The sequence below is a fragment of the Bos indicus genome, chromosome 8 (genome assembly GCF_029378745.1).
Source record: "Bos indicus isolate NIAB-ARS_2022 breed Sahiwal x Tharparkar chromosome 8, NIAB-ARS_B.indTharparkar_mat_pri_1.0, whole genome shotgun sequence".
Lineage (NCBI taxonomy): Eukaryota > Metazoa > Chordata > Mammalia > Artiodactyla > Bovidae > Bos > Bos indicus.
The window spans coordinates 95,585,226-95,610,678 of NC_091767.1; the positions used below are offsets into that span (position 1 = coordinate 95,585,226).

Consider the following 25,453-nt stretch of genomic DNA (forward strand, 5'->3'; position numbering starts at 1 on the left):
TTGCCTGGAATCTAAAATTCGAGGTGACTGGTTTACTTACCATGGCTTTCACAGCTCTTGGTCACACTGAACCTGTAGAGACGCCTAGTGACATTCCCAGAACCTTTAACCTGGGTCAGTCTTATAGTTCTGAGATGAATTTGGAGATACACAAGAATCCCAAGTATCAAGCTTTGACTCACTGATGTACTGAGAATTCACTTTGAACTTTGTGAAGACCACCAAGGACTTGGAGCATGCAAAGTTAGGAGGAGAATAACTAAGCTGATTCTGGTCCTTCTGTCATCTAACAGAATCCCCTCCCCTCCTTCAAACCCCCTTCTTGAGTGATTTCCACCAGTACTGCAGTAGGGAGGCGGGTATACTGGCTTTTCCCACACTGCAGCCAACACAGTTCCATTCGTTCTATTCTTGTCCTGGGGAGGATACAAAAGTTGGACCTTAATGGTCAACTCCTTTAAGGTTCTCCTGGTTATTCCCAGCTGTGAGACATTGCTTCTAGGCCACCTCTGGAGTTTCCCATTCTCAATCTCTGTGCTTTTTGGATCCATATTATTTGTACCATACAATTGGGACAGAAGATAGCATTTTGGTTGTAGCTTGTGAACTTTAGAGTAAATTTAAATTCTGAGGGGCTTTTTAGCTTGGGAGGTTGCTAAACACATGGAAATATGCTTGCTTTTAACCTCCTATACCTGTAACATCAACAAATCCTCTCTGGGAGGGAACCCGGAGAATATGACATCTGAACCAAGTCTCCCTCTTGGTTTTTGCCTGTCACAGATTGCCTGACAGAGATTTCCAGTGTCAGAGATTAGACAACGAAGATGCCTTCCCCTGTCACTTCCATATATCTCCTTCAATATTCAAAGGTACCACTCAACCAGTAAAGACACTCAGCCATTCGTCTGACTGATTCTAAAGCCCAAAGAGGACATGGAAAGGAAGGCAAGAACCAGTGTGCTTCTAAGCTTCCTCACTTTCCCCAGTGATTTGGGGTTGGTTGATTGGATAAGACACAGACTGCAGCAGGTACAGGCTCACTCAGGCACCACTTTTTTGAACTAGTGGATGTACTACCACAGCCCTTTCTGAATTTTTCATGTCAGAGCGTATTTTTAAGCCCCTGGGTTTCTTGTTTTCTGTTCAAAATGACATTGTAGTGCCTCTAGGAAAGTGACAGGCATACCTAACACTTAGAGATCTCTGATGTCTTTAGTTGAGAGCACTCTGATAGCTTGAGTTGCTTCTGTGGGTCTTATAGCAGTAGCCACTAGCGCACACCCTGGAGCCATTCTCTCTGGGTTTGCATCCTGGCTCTGACACTAGCAATGTGAAAGTGAAAGTGAAGTTGCTCAGTCGTGTCCGACTCTTTGAGACCCCATGGACTGTAGCCTATCAGGCTCTTCCGTCCATGGGATTTTCCAGACAAGAGTGCTGCAGTGGATTGCCATTGCCTTCTCCAGGGGATCCTCCTGACCCAGGGATCGAACCAGGGTCTCCCGCATTGCAAGCAGACGCTTTACCGTCTGAGCCACCAGGAAAGCCCACTAACAATGTAGTCTTGAGCAAATCCCATACTCCTTGCTTGGTGCCTCATTTTTCTTATCTGTACGATGGGGATAACTATGATACCACTCTATAGAGATGTTATGAATAGGAACTGAGTTAATAAATATGAACAGCTTAGAACAATTCTTGGTACTGTGTAAGCACTTTCAGTATTAGTTGCTGCTGTTGGCCCTCATTCTCTTCTTTTATTTGTCCTTCTCTTTCTTCTTCTTGTGTATTATGCATCCTGGCCATCCTTGTGTTTCCTGAGATGACCACAAGATGTGCCAACATAGGGAGGAACAGAGAGCAAGGCTGGAGGAATTGTGCTTCAGGCCCATATAACTTGTATTTCCAGAAAAATATTATCTATTGAAACCTTAACACATATTAAATACTTAACATCTATTTCTGTAATTCTTACAGCAATACTAGAAAGGAGGTATTATCATTATATTACAGGTGAAGAAATGAGAGGGGTAACTTGATCAGAGTCCTACAGTTAGTAAGGGCAGCACTGAAAATCGAACTTGACCCTATCTTAAAACCTATGAGATTTTCTCTAGGCTCATCAGGATTTCTTAGTTCCTTCCACTCAAATTCTCAACCCTAGTCCTGGGGAAATGGGTGGATGGCAGAGGTTATGTGTGTTCAAATGATGCCAGGAGCTCTCCTTGTAGAAAAAGTACAGAGCAGGACTATGGATCGTGTGGCTAATTGAGTGTGCAACTCCTAGGTTAACTGGCTGTAGGTGGCACCAGCAGCATGACCAATGAATCTGTGGCATTTCACCCATTATGAATGTAATCTTGGCCTTGGTATATTTCCAACTAATTACACTGAGTGCCTTCGGGTATATGTCGAGGTCTGTACAAGGCATTGCAATGGATGGGAGCTTCTTTATTCTGAATGATGTTGATACAGCTTTGCCAAATATGTGGAATATTTCCAACTCCACTGATTCCTTTCCTGGTAACAAAATTATGAGCCATAAATGGACTCACCTATGAACCTTTCTACTGAAAAATGTAGAGTATGGCATTGTGCTTTTGAGTTAGTAAGCAGAGAAGTATGAGCTTTTCTTTTCCTTCTTGTTTTTCCCAGGGTTTTCACTTGGCATTCTGGGTAATGTGCATATTGATTGGGGGTCACAGCCATCCAAACAAAATGTATAAATGATATGTAGAGTTTCTCCTTTAACATATGAACTCGGGGGAAGATGCTGAATTAAAGGGAAGATGCCTTGGTGCAAAATAAAGTGAGTTAGGCTGCCAGCAGAAGTGCTAACAGGGAGACATTTTATAATTTATCACGTTTTAAGTGGTTGTCTCTGTCTCACCAATAAACAGCAGAGTTATTCATTTGGATTAGCTAAAAAGCCTTCTCACAGACAGGGATCTGCGTCTGAGTTTGGGGATTCCTTGCTGATTATAAGTTGAAGTTCCTGAATGGGTTTCCTTGTCATCTCTTCTTTCCCACCCAGCAGAAGGTGGAGTTCTTGGCAGTTCCATTCTAACTCTGTAATTTCTTATTTTGCCTCCTTCCTTACTAATTCATTCTGAACTCCAGACACACTGATTTCTCCTTACTTCAAATGGGCTTTACCTAATTATTAACCCAGCAGGAAGAATTAACTTTTAACTCCAGTGTTGTTTTTTTGTCTCTTGAGACCTCTCAGCATGACTGAGCACCATGAAATCTGAGCAGTGATTTCTGGACCTGGAGTGTGGTTGTAGAGGAGGAAACTTGAGGGGTGACCTGTAACATAATAAAATCATTTTGATGGGAATGTCTGCAAGTGAGCATTCACTAATGAGGCTGAGAGGTTGTTTATAGCAAATAATAACAGTTATTATTCTTTACTTGCTATGAATCACCCTAGGACTGGATCATCTACAACATGCCAAGGTTTTTGCTGTTTCCTTCTTAAGGCATAGGGACAGAACAATTTAACAATGTGATGAGTAATCCAATTAGAAGAGTAGAGATCCTTGTCACTAAGTCAATAAATAAAGACAGATAGCTAATGTGTATATATGTGAAATAACATATCTACAATCCATGTGGTCAAGAAAGGGTGTGTTGAGAGAGAGGGACAGTGTGGAAAGAAAATAATAAACACAGTTAAGTGTTATTTGCTATAAATGTGTTGAGCTCTCATTGAGCTCTTACTTGGTGGCAAGTGACTGTAAGCACTGCCATTTGTTCATATATCATCCATTGCCGTTCTCACACTGTGATAGCCGAGTAGAGGTTGCCACAGGACTACATGGGCCACAACGCCTAAAATATTTACTGTCTGGTCCTTTGTAGAAAAAGTTAGCTGACCTCTGTATTAACTCATTTGGCTCTCCAAATATCCTTGAAAGTGAAAGTATTAATTGCTCAGTTGTATCCAACTCTGTGACCCCATGGACTGTAGCCCACCAGACTCCTCTGTCCATGGAATTTTCCAGGCAAGAACACCAGAGCAGGTAGTCATTCCCTTCTCAAGGGGATCTTCCTGACTCAAGGATCAAATCCAGATATCCTTAGGAGATTATTCTTCAGTCACTAAGCCGTGTCTGACTCTTTTCGACCCGGTGAACTGTAGTGCACCAGGCTTTCCTGTCCTTCACTAGCTCTTGGAGTTTGCTCAAACTCATGTCCATTGAGTTGGTCATGCCATCCAACCATCTCATCTCATAATTATAGGTGACTGCAATTATCCCCATTTTACAAGTAAAGAACCTGAAGCCTAGAGAGGTCAAACACCTTGCAAGGTCATACAGTTCGGGAGTGGCCAACTCAAGATTCAAACTCAAGTCGTCAGACTCCAGAACCTGTAACTCTTAACTGCTACACTGTAGCTGCCCTTCTTGCTGTAGAAGACATGACTCTAGGGTTTTAGTTGTCTTGCAAATAGAAAACAATTTGAACTCACCATCCTGCTGGGCCTTGACAGCCTGGCTTAGGCTCTGGACAGAAGAGTACATTGGGTGAGTTAGAGGTTAAAATGGGGAAGTAGTTGATGATTGGGTCCAGATACGCTGGACTGAGTTCCACTTAGCCATTGTTTTATTAATTTTTACCTCTTGCCTGCAATTGGCACACAATAGGAATTCAAAAGAAGGGTAAAAAGTGGAAACAGTGACAGGTTTTATTTTCTTAGGCTCCAAAATCACCACAGGCAGTGACTGCAGCCATGAAATTAGGAGGAACTTGCTCTTTGGAAGGAAAGCTATGACAAACCTAGACAGTGTATTAAAAAGCAGAGGCATCATTTTGCCAATAAAGGTTTGTAGTTCGTAGTTCATAGTTAAAGCTATGGTTTTTCCAATAGTCATGTATGGATGTGAGAGTTGGACCATAAAAAAGGCTGAGCCCTGAAGAATTGATGCTTTTGGATTGTGGTGTTGGAAGAAGACTCTTGAGAGTCCCTTGGACAGCAAGGAGATCCAACCAGTCAATCCTAAAGGAAATCAACCCTGAATATGCATTGGAAGAACTGATGCTGAAGCTACAATATTTTGACCACCTGATACAAAGAGCCAACTCTTTGGAAAAGACCCTGATGCTGGGAAAGATTGAAGGCAGAAGGAGGAGAGGGTGACAGAGGATGAGATGATTGGGTGGTATTATTGACTCAATGGACATGAGTTTGAGCAAAGTCCAGGAGATAGTGAAGGACAGGGAAGCCTGGTGTGCTGCAGTCCATGGGGTTACAGAGTTGTACACAACTAAGCTACTGAACAGCAACAACAAGGAGCAAAGAATATCTATAGAATAAAGGACTGGATGTCACTGTGGGGTTCCTGCCCAGATTCCACTGCCTGTCTTTCCTGATAACAGCACCTTGAATTTCCTTTGAAAAAGTACCTCTCCACCATAGTCATTCATGTAGATTGAGTTGGATTGACCTCACTTCTGACTCTGATGGTAGGCTCTGATTAGCCTAAACTAACCAAAATATCCTTTCCTTCTACCTATTATGATTGGTTCAGGGATGGACACATGATTAAGCTAGTCCAATCAGAGTGAAGCTCACCACCCTGTGGCATTACAGAGACAATTCCCATGGAGGATGGCACTGTAAGGATTTGAGGAATGAAATTGCCTCTACCATGGGAAGAGATCTTGTATTTGCTAGAGCGCCACCACGTGGAGGGAGCCAACTCAGACTTTAACCTGAGTTTTGCAACCAGACTTATCCCTGAACTATTTAGTTATTAAAAAAAAATAACAGCAACAACAACAAAAAAGGAAAAACTAGGGGGGAGAGAGAAAAGAAAAAAAATTAACTTTTTTGTTTAAGAAGATTTGAATTGGATTTTCTGTTATTTGCCATCAAAAGATTTCCAACTGATGACGACAGTACTATACTTTGGTATAGTTCAAAGAACATGGGACTGGAGTGAGGAAATCTGTGCTTAAGACATGGTTTTCCAACTGAGTTGTTTGTTTCTACATATTTTGCCCTACTTCTGATTTTTCAGTTTCCGCAACTGCTCCATCTTCATCATAAGACTGTTGTGAGGAGGAGGCTACATCATTTATATGATCAGAGTTGCATCTGAGGGTAGAGAAAGAGAGTACCCCCAGCAAGTGATGGTACCTTGCAGACAAAGTCAGCTCTGTTCTGTCCACTGGGTAGAGCAAAGCCTTCCAGAGCTTTTTCAGGCTTGCTCCGCTAGCAATCACACAATGGTTAGATGATACCATTTATGTGTATGGTTTGATGGACATCTCATGTTACTAGTTTCCAAGGGAAAAGATTCTTCTTCTGGATTTTCTATTCTGGATCAGGAGCAAAGGACACAGAGCTAGTTAGATGACTAAGGAGAGTGCTGTGCTGACTCAGATGAAAGGAGTCAGGTGGAGGCTAGATGACTGCACATTAGGATGCAGAGAACAGAAAGGGCACAACTGTGCCAGACCTGCACGAGTTCCACGCTTGTTTCCAGGTGGAAATGTTTAAGTAGTCAGCTCAGCGTACCATGGGGATGGAAAGCAGACAACCAGGCTTGTGGTCTAGATTGTCAAGATCACCTAGACAAACTAGGGGGTCTAGATAATCTAATCAGTATAGATTGTTGCACCACCTCTCTGCAACACCGAGCTAGTAACTAAATGACTACAACCTCTCGAGGCCTCTGGTTTTCTTATCTGTTAAATGGGTATCTTATACTTATACTTGTCCTCCGGAGAAGGCAATGGCACCCCACTCCAGTACTCTTGCCTGGAAAATCCCATGGACGGAGGAGCCTGGTGGGCTGCAGTCCACGGGGTCATGAAGAGTCTGACATGACTGAGCGACTTCACTTTCACTTTTCACTTTCATGCATTGGAGAAGGAAATGGCAACCCCCTCCAGTGTTCTTGCCTGGGGAATCCCAGGGACCGGGGAGCCTGGTGGGCTGCCATCTATGGGGTCGCACAGAGTCGGACACGACTGAAGCAACTTAGCAGCAGCAACAGCAGCATACTTGTCCTCACAACCTCACATTGCTGGTATGGGGTTAAAATGAGAGAACATCAGTGAAAATGCTTTGTAGAAAGTCCAAGTAAGATGATATATCTGCAAAAATTCAGAAGTTGCTCATGTTTTCAAGACATAGTTCTTGCTCACTGAGATACTTTGCACAGGGAATGCTCACTGTATGAATTACGCTTTCCAATGTCATTTCTAACAGGTGATGGTCTTTTCTAAGGTACTTGTGATCTTTAGGACTCTTTGTATTTGTAGCTGCTTTCTAGAAAAAGCCTGTGCTTCATCTTCCTTATTGTCACCATCGTCACCTTTTGTAACCTCTTGCATTAGCTACATCCTGCTCATCATCACTACCATTTATTTATTAAATGCCAAAGGTATGTCAGGTATTATGGCTGGTGCTTTGTATACAATCTGTAGTTTAAAACTTTTGATAACCCTGTGAGATAGTATCCCCTTTTCATATAAGAGAAAAATCAGAATACAAGAGATGGTGTTTCCCAAGGTCACATAGTTCAAGGAGAGCTATGCTGTAACCCAAGCCCTCGCTCTTTCCACTGCAGCGTTATTGCCTCCACCAAGGGAGCTTTGGAATTAGACCTGGAAGTTCTGATCTCATTCCATTGCTTCAGCAATTCAACACAAAGGCTCTGGTCCAACTCCTTTCCTTTTGTGTCTCAGTAAGTCATATTTCATTCCTCTCCCCTCTGATCCCACCCTCATTGCCAGATTCTGGAACCGGCTGTGTGTTTCTGGTCTATAGTTCAGCCTCTCTCCCCAGGCATTTGAGAAAGGCATTCTCCACACAAAGGGAAATCACATTTTATTAAAGCAAACATGCCGTCCTCAGCACTTTTACTTATCTTATTTATGCACTGCAGTGCCGCTTTCTATGACCTAGTGATTATCATTTCCCAGAGCTATCATCATTTTAAAGCTACCTGTTCATCCTGCTTCAGCAGATGGTAGTATGCTAGGAGTGTTGTAAGAGCTTTAAAGAAAGAAAACAAACAAGCAAAGCAAAGATGTGCGGTTGGGTCAGCTGGAGGAAGGACTCACTTATGTTGGCTCCTGACACTGTTCTGCTTCAGCTGGGGCGGAGCCGGTGGAACATTTCTTTTAGAGGTCTCCAACTCGCAGGCAGATTTAGGTGGTGAGATTCTTTTTTTTTTTCCTCCCTCTCTCTCTTTTTCCCTATCAATAGGTGGTGTGAAATAGGCAGTCTACTCCTATTTTTTGGTTTAAAAAATTATTGTACCTGATCTTTTCAACAAAATCTCTTTATCAAAGTCCTTTTTCCCTTCCCTTACTCATGTAACCAAATACCGTTTGGACGCCTCCTCGTGCAAGGTGTTGTTCTGGGTTTGAATTCAGACTGCCACAAACAGTACTACATCTTTGGACAAACCTTTTGCTTCTCTGGACCTCAGTTTTTCCTTCTGCAAAATGAGGGGGCTGGCTCAAGTTGCTAAGTTTCCTCGCAGAAGCAAAGGAATTGAAGCTCATAAAAGCCTTTTACAGAGAGCAAATCCTTGGGTTGCAAACAAGCCAGGCTTATTCTCCAAGGAGAACTCCTCACAGAGTTACAATTCACGTTACATAGGCCGCTCAAGCTGAGTAAGGACCAAGCTATTCCTCTTTTCTGTTTCAAACTCTGAAATTCTTAATACCCTAGAGCAGTATTTTTCAACCTTTTTTTCATTGTCTCCTCCATAAAGAACTTTTTAGACTTTTTCCTAATCCCCTTCTCCCTATGAATATTTAATATAGCAAAAATACTGGATACTTGTTTATGTAAATACTATGAGCCTCGGGAAGGCGGGAAAAACTATTGCACTAGCTAAAATTGTGGGCCGTCAAAAACAAAATTTTGTCACCCTCTCCTTGAGATTGCATGCCTTACAGCAGGGATATTCAAGCCTTTTTTTTTTTTTTTTTTTTAAGCTGATACAAATTCTGTACAAATTCAATATATGAAATTGATAAAAGGCATCATTTTAGTAGTATACATGTACTTTAAATGTTATATAAACGTGTTCTGTCGCAAAGTCAGCCAGCAATTAAACCAGTCAATATCCTGGGAGTCTCCGAAAAGTTCTCATTGAGTATATAATACTTGAATGTACCTCCTATGTTTTATTCTAGTCTTAAAGTATTTCAAAAGATATTTGAAAATTCAAATCAATCAAATTTGAGGAGCCCCTAAAGTACTGGGACACAGTCTGAAAGCCATTTCTCTAGTCTTCTGGAACATAGGCTTGGAATCAGAAGGGTTGAGGTCTGAGTTTATTCTCAGTCCCACGGTCTCCAACTATGAGATTGTGGGCAAGACTTTGTGCTTCCATCTGATCATTTGTCAAGTGTTGGAGAAGACTCTTGAGAGTCCCTTGGACTGCAAGGAGATCAAACCAGTCAATCCTAAAGGAAATCAGTCTTGAGTATTCATCGGAAGGACTGATGCTGAAGCTTCAATTCTTTGGCCACCTGATACAAAGAAATGACTCATTGGAAAAGACCCTGATGCTGAGCAAGATTGAAGGCAGGAGGAGAAGAGGATGACCAGAGGATGAGGATGGTTGGATGGCATCACTGACTTGATGGCCATGAGTTTGAGCAAGCTCCGGGAATTAGTGATGGACAGGGAAGCCTGGCGTGCTGCAGTCTGTAGGGTCACACAGAATCGGACATGTCTGAGCAACTGAACTGAACTGAAAGTGTGTATTGGGATCTTTACCTCATAGGGTAACTCCGAGGATTGAAAGAGATGATCAGTTGTGCCCGGCACATAGTAAACATAAGTCATCTTTTACTTCGTTCTGTGTCTTTGTATCTTCCACTGATCATCACCGCGCATGCTGAACACACAGCAGACAATGGCTACAGAGGAATACGGGGCCAGATCAAACAAGGAGGGGTTCCAGTATCACTTGCAGTGACTCTGGTTTTCTTTTCCTGGACCTGGAACAAGGAGGTGTATTATTACTCTGCCTGAGATCGTGCTGAACTGGTATGAATCCCAGCTTTTTTTTTTTTATGAAACTGGTGGACCCAGCTATGAGCTCTTCATGTTTGGAGTAATGTAAATCTTGTCTTGAAAAAAAAAATCACATATCATTAAATAGAGGCCACCCAGTTTTATAGGTGGAAATACCACATGCTGTTTCATAACAAACTTTCTTGTAAAGTGTGCTGCATCCTAATAGAGTTTAGCAGTGCATGGACCTCTGAGTAGTCTATGTATGTATGCTTATGGATCAGGTGCATCTTGAATGTGATGACAACCATGAAGTATCACTGACCAAAACTTTTTCAAAGCTCTAGTTGGGCTTGCTTTCCATAAAGATGAGAAATGACTCTGTGGGCTTTGAGACCAAGATAATGAAGAACACTACCGGATATAGATGTTATAAGGACAATTCAGAGAATCAGGCTGTGGTCGAGTCCCACTTGAATTCCTTCTGGGATTCTGCTGTGGTCATTTGCAGAAGAGCTAGTGTGAATTCATTGAATGTGTATTCTCTCAGATCCATCAATGTGAAAATCAGAAATGATGGCCTCAATGACCCCCCTTCTCCACCCTAACCTGTTTGAAGAGGGGAAAATGATGTGGGTGGGTTGGAGGGGGCTGGGGAATGAGAAAAGCATGCACAAGTGGTTCTCTGGGTTAACTTTTAACATTTCTGCGAAGGGAAAAAAATGATGTCTTTCTCCCTTTGTATGTGTGTTGCAGCCTACGGTTGATAAAACAAGCTCTACATCATAAATTCCCATTTGGACATTCCGTTTTGAGAACCTGCATCCAGCAGCCTTATCACTTTGAAGGGAAGTCACAATCACTAATGGAATCTGCTAGCTTTTCACACACTGAAATTAGCTTTGATTCTTCCCCCAAACATATGTTGAAAAGCAACATGCGCATACAGTACACTGACCCATCAAAGCAACAATCAGTGCTGTGGAGGAAGTCTGTGGACTCACCTGCTGGGGTTGGGAGAGAGAAATGTATTTCTTTCAGGAGTGGAAACAGAATTTCTGAGCCCTCTTCTGGCCCCAGAGAAGGGAGAGCCTCCTCCTTCCCTTCCTATGGAGAAAGAGAAAGTAAATGCCATTTTCCTTTGCAACTGTGAATAATAACATTTATGCTCTGAGATCGGGTTTGCTTCTTTAATATGAAAAACGATATCCTGTTTGGATGAGACATTTCCTTGAATGCTTAGCATAAATTGAGCCCTTAAGCTTTTAACAAGAAATTCTGGACTGTCTTGCCTGAAAACTCAGAGTGGATCTTGGAAACACTGCAGGTTTCTTGATTTGTGAAAACTAGCCTCTTCCATGAGAGTACTAACAGCACTCTGCGTTTGATATTCAGGAGAAGCCATCTGAAATAATCCATGTTTGGTTATCTTTTTTTTTTTCTCTCTCTGTCTTTGTCTCATTGTCTCTTTCTGAGTCTAGTGCTCTCTTATCCCTTCCTGTCTTTCTCTGTCTTCCTGCTTTCTCTATCTCTCATGTGTTCACACACACACACTTCTTTTTCTCCCCCCGCCCCTGATTTTTTTTTTTTTAACCACTTTCAAATGATACGGACCCAGTGAAGGTATTACAAAGCTGAGAGGTAAGTAAGTGGGAGCAGGAACTGCATTTTTCGTCACTCACAGTGACAATTAAAATGACAACAACAAGGCCAGGCTCTTCCATCATTGTTTTTTAATGCTGTCAGCACCAACTTTGCCAGAATTATCCTGTCTGATGCATGAGTGGACTTTGTCATTTTTCACATTGTGCCACCCAGAGCCAGAATATCATTTAAGAGAGTAAATTAGCTTCCATCTCATTTAAAGGAGCCCTGTAAAAAATCCTTCTCAGCAACATGCTTCCCTAGCCAGAGAAGGTTAATTTGGTGGGCTGGGAGGTGTCTTTGGATGTAAAACCTCTGTCTCTTTGTGGCATGGATGATGGTTTGTATTCTGGTGTCAAGAGAGTAAAGGCATGTCAGTAAACCACATTTGGTTCATGAAGAGGACTCAGTGGGTCAGTTGTAGCCACTGCAACTGGGATTTTAATATACATATATATGAATGTATAAAAGTATTCTAATACATATAGCAAAGATATTCATATATTCTATTCTAATATATAGTAAATATATTCATTTCTATTAATTTTATATGTGTGTATGATGTATCTGATATATGCCTTGATCATCGTTCAGTTCTGGAGAACACACAGGATGACAGTAACACTTGGAGTCCTCCCAAGGAGATATGAATGGCCAGTTGTTTCACAGTGTGGCTCCCATCTTTGTACCAGGCAGGATGAAGCTCCCGGCTAGGCAGAGACTTCACTGAACTTCTTTGAGAAAGGGTCCCAGCCCTGCTTCTCCCTTCTCATTTAGACCCTACAATTGATAGCCTACTGATGGACTGAATGGGGTCTGAAGAAGACCTGTATCACGTCTGCAGCTGCCAGGGACCTCAGAGAATTGGGCTCTTTCAGGGTTTTTTTCTGGAGAGGGAATGAGCTAGAGAGTTGACTGCTGGGCAGAGGCCAGGGCCACAAAAGTCTCAACTCAGAGAGACTGAAGTCTGACCTGTCTTATAACATGGAAACTTCTAAAGTAGACCCTTGGGTGACATGAATCAGTTCTTGGTCAATAAGGAGCATGGATAATAGAACAAATCTGACTTGGCACAGCCAGCATATTTTTGTGTTCCTGGAGGTTGTTGTATTTCGAGGTATATTTATTTGCTTGTCTAAAGATGAGGACCTCACTTGAGGCCTCTTTCTCTTTTGTCCTTCTCTCCAATGGTTAATGTCTTTAAGCCACCACTCAAGTGACTTAGGTTTTTTGTTTCTCTCTCTCTGAGATCGTGGACTGGGTTGTGCCGATCTTGTGGTGCAGGACCTAGTGTAGCACCCACACATTCTAGGTGCTTGGTGAGTACTGAAGTCCATGGACTGATTCATGAAAACATTTTGAGAAAAAGAAGTATGATTCTATGCTCTTGGGCCAAGCCTTTCCCAGCCTTAGTTCAGGTACATGCTTGGAGAAAATTCAGAAACCATGGCATAGAGAAAGGTTATAAATCACTTACATAAAGTCAAAGGAAGCTGAACGTCCCTGGGAACTCATCAATCCTCATTTACTAGGAGTGGGAGATGTTTCACATTTCAAATCCTGGCTTTCTGGTTTTCAAGGGTAACGCCGTATTGACCAATTGTTCATGGCCAGTGTGTCCCCCCTGCTGCTTTTCATCTGTGAATAGCAATCTCATTGATGTTGGGAGATGTTCATGGACGTTGAAAGCATTTCACTTTGTTGTTTAAAGAAGCCTTTGTCCCAAAGGCATGAGATTATTCTTTCACATGAGGTGGAAAGGAAAATAAGAAAGCCTCCCTCTGTCCTTGGGTTCACATGGTAGGAATTCTTTCTGGCAGCAATAAAAGCCTTTGGAGGAGACCTTTCATTCTAGGGGTTTCATGTTAAGAATTGCTCATGGGGATGGATGCTAAATCCCAATTTACTCAGCTGTATTTCCCAAGATCTGTTCCCTGGCAGACGGAAGCTCCATGCAAGCTCCACCAAGCCACTGCAGACCGAGTTAGAGGATTTGAATATTAATGCCATTCGGGTTTCCTTTTAGAAGAAGGTCTCTTAGTCACAATAGTGAGACACTGCCTGCAAGACTATGATTGAACGTAAGAATAAAGAGTTCAGAGTGTATCCATAAAAGGAGAGATTGAGAAAATGCACACAAATCATGTCCAACTGTCCAACCTGTCCCACCTTCTCTCTCTCAGTATGTAGAGAATGCTTTCTCCAGGGACGTGCTCATTGCATAATGAAGTCTTGTCATTTGGGAGCCAAAAGAAAATCAGTTTTCTGTGTAGTCAGATACATTCTTGATGAGATTCCGAGCCTCACAAAAGAATGTTGCAGATTCCTTCCACTCATATCAAACCTCTAAAATGTTGATCTGGAGAAACAAAGAAATGGAAAAGGAAAAATGAGTTTGTTGTCAAATTGAAATACCACGTTTTTGTATTGCTGGCTGATATATCTGTAATTCTCATCTGCCATTCCTCCATCCTCTGTGTGTGTGTGTGTAATTTGTCCCTCAAAACCTGCAAAACATTGCAAAACTGGATTTAAATATTTCAGGCGGACTGCGCCCAGCATTTGCATTCCTCTGACTCATTCAAAGAAGAGACATCTGAGCAGAAATACAGCAGATAAAAGAGAAACCATTAATCCAAGGAAGATTACTGGCACAGAATCTTTATCCTGTATCCTTCCTGAAATGAGACAAAAATCTCACTATGTACATCCCTCTGGCTTACTTTCAGATAGTAAGCAATATAGAGGTATAGATGTGGTCCTTTTTAAAGGCACATTGCATTTGTCTGCAGTCTGAAGCATCATAATTCTGTTAGAGTCTTGCTTTCTTGAGTGTCTTGCTTTCTTCCCCAGGTCTTCTGCCCTAGTTCTCATTCCTTCCACTGTACCTTTCTAATTGGGTCTCTTCCTTCCCCAGGATGTTAGAGATCTGGTTAGTTAAAAGACCATTATATAACATCCAGGGTAGTACTAAGTGCCTTGGGCCATGAGGAGGAGAGATAGGGTCTCAGCTTAACTCATTAACTATAGGACTCTATGTATGATTTTACTTTTTTCATCTGTAAAATGGGCAAATAAAGACCCTTATGCCCTGCTTTATACACAAGAGATACTGAGTTTATTTGAAGAAGCTTTGAGAGGAGAAGCAATGTGAAAATACAAGCTATACTATTTTTAAGCATAATGTTCAGAGCACATTGGATACAGAAGTATCTCATTTGGGGAATATTAGTCCTATTTACTAAGAAAATTTATTTTTTTTCTTTTTTAAAATTTTATTTATTTTTTAATTGAAGAGTAATTGCTTTACAGAATTTTGTTGTTTTCTGTCAAACCTTAACAGGAATTATAGGTATATAGATGTCCCCTCCTTTTTAAACCTCCCTCCCATTTCCCTCCCCATCCCTCTAGGTTGATACAGAACCCCTGTTTGAGTTCCCTGAGACATACAGCAAATTCCCATTGGCTACCTTATTTTACATATGGTAATGTACGTTTCCATGTTACTCTCTCCATGCATCTCACCCTCTCCTCCCCTCTCCCCATGTCCATAAGTCAGTTCTCTATGTCTGTTTCTCCATTGCTGCCCTGGAAATAAATTCTTTGGTATCATCTTCCTAGATTCTGTATATATGCATTAGTATATGATATTTGTTTTTCTCTTTCTGACTCACTTCACTCTGTATAATAGGCTCTAGGCTCATCCACCTCATTAGAACTGACTCAAATATGGCTGAGTAATATTCCATTGTGTATATGTACTGCAACTTCTTTATCCATTCATCTGTCAATGGACATCTGGGTTGCTTCCATGTTCTAGCTATTGTAAATAGCGCTGCAATGAATATTGGGGGTACATGTGTCTTTTTCAATTTTGGTTTTCTCAGGATATATGCCTTGGAGTGGGATTGCTGGGTCATATGGTGGTTTTATTCCTAGTTTTTTAAGGAATCTCCAAACTGTCTTCCATAGTGGCTATATCAATTTACATTCCGACCAACAGTGCAAGAGGGTTCCCTTTTCTCCACACCCTCTCCAGCATTTTTTGTTTGTATACCTTTTGATGATGGCCATTCTGACTGGTGTGAGGTGATATCTCATTGTAGTTTTGATTTGCATTTCTCTAATAATGAGTAATGTTGAGCATGTTTTCATGTGTTTGTTAGCCATCTGTATGTCTTCTTTGGAGGAATGTCTGTTTAGGTCTTTTTCCCACTTGTTGATTGGATTGTCTGGTATTGAGTTGTATGAGCTGCTTGTATATTTTGGAAATTAAGCCTTTGTCAGTTGTTTCATTTGTTGTTATTTTCTCCCATTCTCTAATGACATTTAAATCAGCCTTTCTTAGGAAGGAACTTTCCTGCTGTCTTAGTTGAAGCCAAATACTGTAATAGTTATTCAGTTCAGTTCAGTTCAGTCGCTCAGTCGTGTCCGACTCTTTGCGACCCCATGAATCGCAGCACGCCAGGCCTCCCTGTCCATCACCAACTCCCGGAGTTCACTCAAACTCACGTCTATAGAGTTGGTGATGCCATCCAGCCATCTCATCCTCTGTTGTCCCCTTCTCCTCCTGCCCCACATCCCTCCCAGCATCAGAGTCTTTTCCAATGAGTCAACTCTTCTCATGAGGTGGCCAAAGTCCTGGAGTTTCAGCTTTAGCATCATTCCTTCCAAAGAAATCCCAGGGCTGATCTCCTTCAGAATGGACTGGTTGGATCTCCTTGCAGTCCAAGGGACTCTCAAGAGTCTTCTCCAACACCACAGTTCAAAAGCAACAATTCTTCGGCGCTCAGCTTACCTTTGCCATTTCTTGAGCATTTATTGCACTGTGCCAGATATTATTCAGGAATTATTGCTTTCCATTTTTACAGCAACCCTGAAAAGTGTTATCTATTAACATTTGCATTTTAAAGATGAAGAAACTGAAGCTCAGAGAGGGTAAGAAATTTGCCCAAAGATAGATAGCTAATGGATGTCTGGATTTGAACTCAGGTTTGAGTTTAAACTCAATTATTTAAACTCTAAATTATTTTCAGTATATTGTCCTGCTGCTGCAATTTCCAAGAGCACAATCAGGTTAATGTTCTCAACTTTTATGTTTCTCCATTTACATATTTCCACTCCAGATGGGTGAGAATATGTACAGTTATAAATGTATTAACACACGGTGGTTTAATATGCAATTTCCAAGTTTAACAACCCTTGCTGTCATTTCCCCATGAATCACCCGTCTATGGGTCAAGCCTAGTGCCTTTCATTCTTGACGAAAACCAGGAGCACTGGTCCTCACTCTCACACATAAAGTGGCGTTCTTACCCCGAGTGTCCCAACATGAGGAGGTGCCAAGTCTGAATCTCTCACAGACAAGTGACACTGGTCTGATAGGTCTCTGGTCACTGCAGTTATCTCCATCTTTATAGCGACTCTTTGTGACCCCATGGACTGTAGTTCGCCAGGTGCCTCTGTCCATGGGATTTTCCCAGCAAGAAAACTAAAGTGGGTTGCCATTTCCTCCTCCAGGAGATCTTCCTGACCCAGGGATCAATTCCGTGTCTCTTGCACTGGCAGGTAAATTCTTTACCACCATGCCACCTGGGAAGCCCCTCTGATAGCCATGCCCTCTGCAGATGGAAGGGATAATGATGATAAGGAAGACGATGCTTTAAAGCAGGGGTTGGCAAAGTAAGGGGCCAGCTAGTAAACATTTTAAGTTTTGCAGGTCACACAGCCTCCGTCATTAACCACTGAATTCTGTCATTCTACTGCAAAAACAACCGTTTATAATACATCAGTGATGAGTGTGTCTGGGTTCCAATAAAGCTTTATTTACAAATACAGGCAGTGATCTAGATTTGGACTGTGGGTGTAGTTTGCCAAACCCTGACTAAAACGAAGGTGACCACAATATTTTGAGCAGAAATGATAGTCAAGAGGTGTTCATCCCATTTTCATTTCAGTGGACCTCCTTAACCAAAGATCAAAAGAGCATAGTTTTTCTCTCTGGTCATTGTCCCTTTTTAAGATGGCTAGATAAATATAGGGCAGGATGACAGCAACGGTGATGATTATGAAATAATGAAGCTACTCACAGCCATTTGAGATTGACATAAGCAGTTGTTTCCATCTGAGGCAATAATTGAAAGTCAAAAAATTTTTTTCTGACTGCTGTGCCTGCTGTGGTCACTGGCCTTTTTGAAAATAATATATTTCCACGTTGCAACAGTAGCAAAACCTACTGTGTCCAATTAAATCTCCACTTTCGGGATCTCAGGGTGTGTGATTGCTTTCTGGAGAAAAATCCATGTCCTTGTGACCTTATCTTCTTATACTTTGCATTCAGCTCTTAAATTAAGTTGCAGGAAGTGATTCCATATTGAACCATTCCATTCAAAAAGGCAGAAGCCAAAAGTTCTCTGAGGAGTGGCAAACATGTGAACTGCTTTTTTAGAGAGGCTAACATCTTTAAGTAGCCTCTGTAAACTGGGCCAGAGGTTCAGACATCTCCAGGCCTGGTGGGGCTGGAGCTTTCAGATTTGCTCCAGCTAGTTTTTATTTCTGACAAAGGCCCTTATTTAGATAAAGAGAGTTTGTCTTCCTTGTTTCCTAGGAAAAAAAAAAAATTCCTTTTTTTTAGTTCCCTAGAAAAGGCTCTTCTAGAGGCATTCTCAGTCTGACTTCCTCTTCTGGTTAAGAATCTGACGGACAACATTAAAACTTGAGGTTATAGAAGTTATGCCAACTGGGACTAAGCTGTGAGTATTGTGTTGGTTTAGAGACAGAAAGGTGAGGTCAGAATAGAATCTTGTTTCTCCTGTAATTTAGAGGCTGGGAACCATGATGCCTTCCCCCCGCTCCGCCCTCCCCACCTCCCCGCCATAATGGTCAAATTATCCATTCAGAGTTACTTGATTTCGGGTTTGAAGCTGGAGATCGCAGTAATAATCTGTCTCAGTATGAAGCACTTATTGATGGAGTAGTCTTTGCCATTTTTAATTGCACTTTCCCCTCATGCCCTTATTAATTATCTCTCTGGTTCCTCTTAGATCTTGTCACGATGCCAAATATTGAAATAGAAAGTTTATTTATTTCCGAAGATGCACAGAATGGGACAGGTTTTGCAATTTACTGGTTTGACTCTTAAAGGTTCATGCTTTCAGAGAGTATGTTTCTTAAAAATGGGGGTGCTTTATGCAAATTTAGTGCCCTTGTGGATTTCCTGTTGGTTACAGACCCATAGGAGTGTTCCTTGCTTGGAGCATCCTTGGACTTCTCACAGAGCAAGGTGTTTTGTGAGCCTAGTGAAGGTCAGTGGTGCCCAAATGCTCCTGGGATCACATCCCACCTTCTCTAATTCTCCCACCTAAACGTCCCTGTACTCTGACCTCAGACAAACAGGTCCCTTCAGCGTGCCCAAACTAGTCACAACGCTTTTCTGCATCCAGACTCTTGTCATTTCCTGTATTTGGAATATCCTCGTCCATGCCCCAATCTGTTGAAATCTTACTTATAGCCCTTCAAGGCTCATCAACCTTTGCATTTCACATGGAGCCTTTTATAATGCCTCCTTTGACTCTGCTTGGATGCTTGGATTATACCTCTTTTGTGGTGCTCTGTTGTGCAGCCAGATGTTGTCAACATTAGTAATCTGGTCTTACCTGTCCTAGCCGATCGTGAACTCCTCGGGGACAAGAAGGTACGGACTCATTTTTGTTGTCTGTGCAGTGCTTCGCAGGGTGTTGGGTGCAATAGTTTCCTATTTGGGCTCAGCTAACTCAATTGCAATAAAAATACTCCAGTTCAGTTCCAAGCGAACCACTCCAGAGAAGGTTGGCAATAAAGATCGTCCTCTGAAAGAACAGGTCTGTCCTACTGGGCTTTGAACACTTCAGGGCAGTGGGTGAGGCCTGAAACAAAGTTGATTCTCAAGCTTATTGGGAATAGCAACCCCACAAAATGCCCTTCCTTCACTTGTGTTGACAGAGACGTGAAAAAATAAGATGATCCTTTGTCGTGTGTGCTAAGTCAATTAAGTCTTTGCAACCCTGTACACCAGGCTCCTCTGTCCATGAGATTCTACAGGCAAGAATACTAGAATGGGTTGCCATGCCCTCCTCCAGGGCATCTTCCTGACCCAGGGATTGAACCCACGTCTCCTATGTCTCCTGCATTGGCAGGCGAGTACCTTACCACTAGTGCCACCTGGGAAGCTTGATCCTTTGGCAGTAAACCAAAAACATCTATGGGAATCAAAAGTAATAGGACTTGAATATATATAATATATATATATTTATATATAAATTTACTATATATATATATATTAGTTTCCTAATATTTTGGATTTGAAATATCTATAAATTGTAGAAGGAACCTTTTGGAGTTATAGTGGGATCTTTTTGAGGTTGACTGCAACTTTCTTGTACAAAAATATTCTTTGTGATGACTGTTAGAGATGAGTGTTATCCACAGAGACAACTTTTATGTTTTACTCTTAAAGAATAATTTCAATTCTCAAACTTACCCTTTTCTAACTTGTAGGGCAGTTGGGTGTCTTCTAACTGAATGATCTCGGCAAGACATCCTGACCTTCTGAGGAGGTTAGCATTCCAACAAACATTTGGCTTAGAGAATTCCTAAAAAAGCAATATGTACTCTGAAGGGCAGTTGAGATTCAAGAAGCTGCTGGAAGCTCTGGGTGTGTGTGTGTTGCACTCTCTGGAATGTGAGAGCTGGTGTTCTCTCTCAAAATTGGTATTTTTTTCTCTCACTCTGATTACACACTCAGATCCCATATGTAACAGAGTGTATATTATGTTATTCCTAGACTATTTTAAAGGAAACGAAACATTCCTTTCTTCATGAGTCAGTTTCCTAGTTGTGGTATAGAAAAAGGCAGAGAAGCTGTCAGAGAAGCTGATGAAATGACAGATTTTTTTTTTTAATGGGCTTAAATGTTCTGCAATATTCCAAGTCTGAAGCATCATCTGAGTAGCTCTCCTTTTTGTGTGTAGGTTTTAAGAGTGCCAGTTGTGGTTGAATGTTAATAGTCAATCTGGCCATTGATCTCTGAAGACGCAGAGTACCTCTCCAAATGTGCTGACTCTGACGTTTCATGCAATTTTATGTTCTTGGTGTGGGGAGGAAAGAGAGGACGATTACAGACCAGTGGGATTTGTTTGGTTTTGACATTTTGACATTTGGGCATCTTTCCTTATACATCCATCCCTCCACGCTCATCCCTCCACCCTGCCAACCCCCTACGCCATGCCAGGCTCTGTGCTAGGAGCTGAGAAGTGTTTGTCAAAAAGCAAAGCCCCCATGGGAGACAACGAAAGAATGATTTCTAAGGAAAAAAGCTTCAGACGGTTCCCCAATCACTGCCCTTTCAGAGCCTCCGTTGTCTGCTGCTGGCTTGATCCAAACCCTCTTTTCCTCCTTTTCTAACTCTGTGGCCCCTCGAAACCTTTGTGTGCCTTAGAGGTCAGCTCACAGATGTGGCCGTGGGCCACCCTCCTCTTTATCTATATTGTACTTACAAGAGAACGAGGCACATGGGGCTTTTATAATTTTTTTTTTTTCCTTTTTCTTTTTTTGATTAGCATCTGCACAAATGGCTTCAGTTCATTGCTTGAAACTAACTAATCCGGCTTGTTAAGATGGAGATCGTCATCCACAAGTTGTTATTAGCAGGCTTCTAAAGGAAGAGGGTCTCAGGCAGAGTGGGGCGGGCTTGGAGAAAGGTTATATAATATAATATGTTCTTCAGGCGCCGTATGAGGGGGAGACAAAGCTGCCTTACGGGACCTGCTCTCAAGTGCTACTTAGAGGCTTACATAGTCCTGGCTATTCTACCTCATGAAAAGGGAGATCCAATCACTGCTTTCTGGAGACTATTCTCCTCATCTCTTTGGCTGTCATATGTATTTAACAGTAGTGCCCTCAAGGACAATGGGGTGGGGAAGCGTGCTAGGGGGCTCCAGCCTCCAGCCTGTAGTTTTTCATTTCACATTGCAGGCTTTGCTAAGAATGGTCTTCTTTGTTTCCATTTTGAGTCATGGCTGAATTCTTATATGTTGTCTGATCTTCAAGCTCAAATACCCAAGGGACCAGGCAGCTGTGAATCAACCCTGTCTGTGTGTGTGTGTCAGCTAGCAGGTACTATAGCAAAGAAGACAGTATACTTTTCCTTATTTCTTTAAATCGATAGGGATTTGGAGGAAAAGCCTTTAATAAAATAGAACTGTGACTGATTATTTCCCCCTTCCCGAGCACTGTTGTAAAATCAGAAGGTTATGAATGGCATGAGGGGAAAAAAAATAATAAAAAACCCGTTTCTAATGTAGTCCTGTGGGTTTAAGCCCAAACCTTCGATTTATAATGAAAGCTCAGTGTCTATACACGAACCTCCCCTTATGAGATGGATCTCCTTTCTGATTGCAGAGGGTAAGGAAATCTTTCACATGCTTTCACTTATTGGGAAGGTACACAGTTGCTTATCTGTTGTTTTTCTTCCACATAGTCTACGATTTGGAAATTCGACATCACGTATTTTTTTTTTTTCCCTAGGCCAGATGTTTTATCCTGCTACGTTAAGTCATCTTGACATGCTGCCACGAAATGCAAACAACTGCTAGTTTTAATATCGCTCCATATCTTTATTACAAGGTACGTCCCATGCATCTTAATTCCTCCCATTCTCCCTGTCTGTTGTTCCTCTGATCTTCTTCATCCCAGCCCCCCACTTTGCTCCTGAAGAAGGCATATTGTAATTGCATGACAGTCGTGTCCCAGTAGCTAAAGAGGTTCTAGATAGCGTGATGAATATGCAGTGCATTATCTCCCAGGATGTGTGCCTGTGTCTTTAATCACAGCTGGAATGCAAAATCGGGCTCCACCTTTCAACTCTATCTCCATCATGCTGAGAGAGTGAGAGCGAGCGAGACGGAGACTGCTAGACAGCTCGAAAGAGATTGCAGCTCAGATGTCCTGAAAAACAGCAAATCCCTCAGACCTGGCAGATTCCGTTACCATGAGAACTGCAGATATTTCCATTGTGATGGTTTGCTCCAGCAGCCATCTGTTACACCCATTTGATTAGGAAGTACAGTTCAGCTTGTATGGGATTTTCATCACACCTTATCCCAAGGCAGTATACAGAGCCTCTTGCTTTTTTATATGCTAAACTCCAAGACTTCAAAGTACTGTAATTTACCGAGGCGGAGGGCATTTAATGAAACGGTATGAGAAGGTCACCAAAGACCAGAGCGCCAAGAAGAAATACACACAGGAGATGTGAAAGAGGATTAGATTCCACAGCAGAAATGCAACCAACTCAGAAAATTAACCATATTTAGCAATCCCTTCTTCTCTTGGTGGAGGGGAGGGAGATGAAGACCTAGGTTCTGAGACCTGCAGGGAGGAAGATGTTTTGTGTAGTCATGGTGTGAATGCTTCTAGAGCAGTAACTCTGCCTAAGGACTCCAGGATAGTCAGAAGAAAGGGGGAGAGAAGGGTAATGCCTCAAACCCATCTCGTCAGTTGAGTTGAATCCACTGTATAAAGATTACATTAGCTCTAAAAATTTTATGATGCCATCTAACTTTCCTGTAGACACAAAATGACCTTAAAAGTTCCTTGAAGCAGTGCTGTAATTTACAGATTTAAACCAGTTATTTGGACTAGTGGCCCCTCAGTGTATTTTTGTAGGGGAGGAAATACTGATGGTACATCATATAGACATAAAAATAGGAATTCCCTTCAATTAAGTTTCTCCAAATACCCTTCCCATGCGGTAGGCATTCTAGGTCCAAGCTTCTGAGTTGGCTGGTAGAATCTGGAAGGAGCTGCCTAGAGTGTCTTAAATTGACTGGAGTTCTTGTGAATCCAGGAAGCTAATTAAATGCTTACACACCAATGTGAATTTGTGATTGCTGCACTGGGGCTCTTGATGTGGCCTCCCTTTGTCTCCCGGCCTGTGTTTTCTAGAACAGACCTCTGATAATATATCATTCAGATCGGGCCAGAGCTGCCAGATTTTTTGAAGTTGCAAGTCCCATTATGCCCTGTTCTGTTGGTTGGGCTTCTGGCTGACTCTTGCTGAACAAGGGAGACACTTTCCTGATCTGATTGCTCTGTGGGCTAGAGAACTTCCCCCACTCTCCTTTCCTGGGCTGGTGTCAGGTTGCCATCTAGGGAGGCCGGAATGTCTAGAGGAACCAGAAAACTCAGTCTCAGCTTTGATGCCAGAGATAAAATCAGTGACCAGGCCCTTAGAGATGAAAAAATGAAAAATCAGGGCAAGTTGTTGTCTTTTTTTTTCTTTTGAAAAGTGGATTCTTTTTAAACCTTTTCAGTCGAAAGGCTTGAACTTCATGGATGAGGACTTGTGTTTTCATTTGAATGAGGAACCGACTGTCTGAGCCAGCAGCTGAAGATTCCAAAGAATCATGGTGTCTCCTCTGACAATGGGTCCTTAGAGGGCCCTCTTCTATCCCAGCAGCAAAGGCCCCTCACTGTGATCGTCCGGTGGTGCTGACTTGCCCATGAAACCCTCGGTCCTACACCTTGGAGACTGCCTTCTGTCCAAAGTGTTTGAGACGGGGCCCTGGTTTTATGAACTCAGTGCCTGTCTCTGAAAGACAGCAGATGCAATGAGGCCCCGGATGGAAACAATAAATACCATTCAGATTTCCCGCACGGAGCTTCTTATAGTGGTGCCTTTGTTGAGGGAAACAGGGATTGAAATGCCGTCCCCCACCCTTCCTTTTCCCTCCAGCCCCCTTTCACTGCTAGGATCTCAACCACCTCTGGAAAGCAAAGGTTAAGTATCTGAGGAGAAATCAGTTGACATACCAAAGAGACTCCAGCGAATGTATCACTCACTTGCCAGCAATTCGGTGGGGCGGAGAGCTTCTGGGGAGGGGAATGAATTTTACTTGAAGCCAGAAGAAAAGCAGCCCTGGGAGGGGAGTACTTGCTAGAAATATCCTCCTCTGAGCTGGGATGTTAACAGTGGCACCTTCTGACTTAATGTGGCATCTTTCTTCATCGTTATCAATCTCATGAGAGCTTTCCTGCCATCTGTACCATTTGTGCTTCAGGCTCCCATATGAAAGTCCAATCTGGCAGCATAAATACTGGCTAATGAAGAGTAGGTGTCTGACTGACTGGGAGAGAAGGGATCCTGTCTCAATGATGGGGCAGGATTCATTCATTTGAGGAAAAAACTGCATTTCTATAGCCATTCAAGAAGAAATCCTCTCTCCTTCTCTCTCTTTACCCCCCTTTCCTCCCCTCTCTGATCCTCCTTTCTCATTTTCTTCCTGTGTCATCCTTTGTTAATGGAGTTCATGCAAAAGTCAGCACAAAAATGGTCTTTGCCTAGAATGTTATACCTCAGAGATTAAAAATAGGAATGCGATGTGGACTTGCCGACATGTGGTGGGTTATTTTTTATTTTTTTTCCTCTTCAGTGGGGAAGCTATAACTACATAGATTAGCAAAACTTGTGCAAGAATGGATGTAAAACAGATTTATCTCTGTGTCAGCTTTATCTGATCCATTTGGTCTTGCAGAGTTTCGATGGCCTCCTTTGTTACAATAACCAGCTCTCAAACATCCATATCCTTAGGGTATTAAATGTCAGCCTCCTGATGTACCAGTCGAGGAGAGAGGGTTGACAGTCTGTGGGCTGGGGAAGTTCTCCTTGTGCGCAGGACAGAGGGGCTGCTTGTGCGTCCAGGCTGGCTGCTGGGATGACCTCCAGAAACTTCCACCACCTCCCCGTGTCACCGTGCAGGGGTGTTGAAGCTTACCACC

General features: G+C 42.3%; 1 long non-coding RNA gene across 1 annotated transcript in view; it reads left to right on the top strand.

The window, feature by feature from the left end:
- Positions 1–24,810, top strand: part of LOC109563316 (uncharacterized) — a 119,932-nt gene extending 95,122 nt beyond the window's left edge. Inside the window, exons 2-3 of the long non-coding RNA XR_002181328.2 lie at positions 22,202–22,300; positions 23,989–24,810. This is a non-coding gene — a long non-coding RNA (uncharacterized lncRNA). The remainder of the gene's footprint in view (positions 1–22,201; positions 22,301–23,988) is intronic.
- The last annotated feature ends 643 nt before the right edge of the window (positions 24,811–25,453 follow it).